The following is a 3356-nucleotide window of genomic DNA, read 5'->3' as shown; positions in this document are numbered from 1 at the left end:
CTGTGTTTAAGCATATCACATGCCATCAATAAAAATCCCTCCGAATTCTGAAATGCAACAAAACACCGGAGTTCATGTATTTTCCGGAAAAATATTATGGGAAAAGGAAACAATGCAGTAACAGCGCACCACTCTTCTACATAACATTAAAACCACCAAGAGTTTTTTTTTTTTTTTTTTTTTTTTTTTTTTTTTCCCTTGAGACGGTGATCTAAGCTTTAAGGCAATAATTAAACACCATCATAATTTTCTCGGCGGAGCTTCCTGGGGTAACCGTTATGAACTCTGTTGGTGGTACGGTCTGTTTCCAGAGGCCCACTAAATCTTTCAGCGTCAAGTGGGGGGGCAAGGGTGTACCTTTCAGCATTATTATGACCTGCCATAAATTCAGTAAATCATTATTTTACGACTTTTTTTATATAGAAATGTTAATTTTAAAAAAACTGGAAAGCATTATATAAACAAATAGTGACTTTTGTAAATTACCTCAACATCTTCAGAAAGTTCAAGTTTGTTTGAAATGTACTTCTGCATCGAATCAACGGAGGCCAAGGCGTTTCTGTAATGCATTACACAGGAAATATAATAAAAAAAAATAAAAATAAAAACCTTGTTCTTTTTTATAATTTGTAACCAGTTATTTTAAGGTCAAAAGGATATTAACCTACAATTTTAAAATTTTTATACAGTTTTTGGGTATATTCGGTCAGTGGTTTACTTAGGTTAAACTGTTAACCGGAAACGTTTGGTCAGTGGTTTACTTAGGTTAAACTGTTATCCGGAAACGTTTAGGTTAAAGTAAACCTTAGCAGATAATTTTAACGTTAGGGCTAACCAAACTTAATTCGTGTCAATAATAATAATAATAATAAAAATAAAAATAAAAAAAAGCTTACTTGACACTCAAGCAACGAGCCGAAATTTGGGGTAAGGTTCTATATCCATCTCTGCAAAAGCCCCAGACCGAAAAAAATGGTAAATCAAGTGAATTCCAAATCCTAGAAAGTTGGTACTGAGAGAGAGAGAGAGAGAGAGAGAGAGAGAGAGAGAGAGAGAGAGAGAGAGAGAGGTCTCACCTGGGACTGGAAGCAACCAGAGAGAACCAGATTGGAATAACTCGACTAGATCCTAAACCAAGTTCTTGCAAATCCAAACCCTCCTCAGTGTCCAGAGCTTGAATGCTCGGCCCCGCATCAATGCTTTCTTTGATGGCCATCTCGGCGACTATGGGCGGGACAGCTGATCTTGGACTTCCTGAGCCCACTTTTGGCTTCTTGCCTCGTTTCTCGACCCTCGAAACGGCCATACCGCCGATAAGCTCAGCCAAAGAAATCGAATTAGCTCCGGAGCCTTGTGGAATGCTGTCACTATTGTTCTTATTATTGTTATCATTGTTGTTATTATTGATAATAATATTAATGTTTTTAGCAGCCGCCTTTTTGCCAAGGCGTTTCGAGCGTTTCGGGTGATCAGTCTTTTTATTATTCTCTTCCAGTTTTTTGCCCTCTTCACTAGTATCCACAACCTGTTCCTCATTGGGATAAACTTATCATCAGCTTATCATCAGTATATATTTCTATAACAAATAAACAAAATAAAAGTCCTTAATATGTTTTTACCATCTGTTTTCCTTTGTCCGAAGATTTGTCGGAGTTACCCGGAAATCCAGAATTGTTGTTTTTCTTTGAAGCGCAATCTTCTAATTCTTTTAGGTCCTTTGATTTGGTTGCGGTCGTAGAAGATTGTGGCGACGGAGCGTTGATAGAAGAGACCTGTTCCTTATTGGAATGAAATTATCACCAGTATATATATTTCTGTATCAAATTAACAATATTAAAGTGAAAATCTTGTCTAGGCTTTTACCATTTTCTGTTTTCCTTTGTCTGAAGATTTGGAGGTTGTGTTAGCCAGAAATCTGGAATTATTGTCCTTGTTCGTAGCGCAATCTTCTAGTTCTTTTAGATCCTTTGATTTGGTTCCGGTGTTAGAAGATTGTGGTGATGGAGCATCGAAAGAAGATAGTCGACGCTGTTTAGGCTTCGCCCGGGATGGGTTTGGGGACACATCGTCGGAAGAACCGACCCGTTCCACACAAGGGAAGATCTTGTCCCTTAGGTTTTCCTTACTATGGTCAGGCCTTCACACCAAAATAAATAGTTGGACTTAATTAGTACAATATAGCAACAATTTTGGAGATGTTCTATGTGATCGTCACATTAATAAATTTGAAATAATGTTAGCTATTATGATAAAATGGACTAATAGCTCATTGCATGTCAACTAATAACCTCTTTTTTTTTTTTTAACTATATAAGACTGAAAACCAAATTTTCTTAACATTAATTTTATGTATTGTATTAGAGTACGTACATATTTACCATACAATTTTGTTATTGGCCTCCAATTCAATAACAGAATATTTTAAGGGAATATATTACTTACTCGTAAAAAGAGTGTGCGAGAAAGAAAGAATGGTAAAAAAAAAAAAAAGTAAATATGTACTAAGTACTAACAAACCAAAAGAAAAAAAAATTTGAGGTATCTGATATGGATTAGTACCTGAGCTTTTGGAGGGGATTAGGCCCTAAATCCTTATAGCAGACCGGACAGCGAGTGGAGTCTTCATCTTCAAACTTCTCATGAATGCACTTCTTGCAGACTGTTTTCAAGTAAAACGCGAATTTAGTTTAGTTCGCATAGTTGCATGTAAGTGCAAAATCATATTAAATTACGTAAAGAAAAGAGAAAAAAATTATTACATGACTCAATTAGCCAAAAAAAAAAAAACGCAATTGACTGCAAAAAGAACGCAAAACAATATATAATATACACTTAGTCTAATCTATTCTATAATTTTCTTAGTTGTCCAAAGCACTTGTATAATTAGGGTACATAGTTCCCAGATTTAAATGATAATCAATTGATCAATCAATAAACTACTTTCTACTTTATATCTATCTAACCCTCTCTCCTTCATATGTATCTTTTTTTTTTTTAATTTTACACTCACTTTTCTAATAATTTACTTTTTTTTGTATGTAGACCAGACCTTATGAAAATTATGCCACAGATCATGGGAAAGAGATGTTGGTGTGCGAGCTTTAAAAGTGCATATATATACAGGTGCTAAGATCAGTGGTACAACAAAATTTACATGTTTATATTAAGAGCTGAATTCTCAACATACGAGGCACAGAGCGCTGATGCTACTTTAAGAGATTTGAAAACACCTACATGATACATGAGACTAATAGGTTTTAGAAGAAGATATCAAAATAATGCGTGATGAAATATCTGGGAACCGCGAAGCATATTCTCGAGGAGGTCTCAGCCACAAGAGGAGTGTAAAGCCAGTT

General features: G+C 35.3%; 1 long non-coding RNA gene across 1 annotated transcript; it reads right to left on the bottom strand.

Annotated features, from left to right (window-relative positions):
- Positions 1 to 253: 253 nt before the first annotated feature.
- LOC149393295 (uncharacterized) lies at positions 254 to 950 on the bottom strand. The gene is made up of 3 exons (XR_016299737.1): positions 897 to 950; positions 487 to 559; positions 254 to 376 (listed from the first exon to the last, which is right to left on the bottom strand). It is a non-coding gene; the product is annotated as an uncharacterized LOC149393295 (long non-coding RNA).
- Positions 951 to 3356: the final 2406 nt, after the last annotated feature.

This window comes from Urtica dioica, chromosome 6, assembly GCF_054948205.1.
Source record: "Urtica dioica subsp. dioica isolate 48M chromosome 6, U.dioica_male_clone48M_v1_H2, whole genome shotgun sequence".
NCBI classification, from domain to species: domain Eukaryota; kingdom Viridiplantae; phylum Streptophyta; class Magnoliopsida; order Rosales; family Urticaceae; genus Urtica; species Urtica dioica.
The sequence above is the reverse complement of the archived record's forward strand: the minus strand, read 5'-3'. Positions and strand labels throughout refer to the sequence as shown.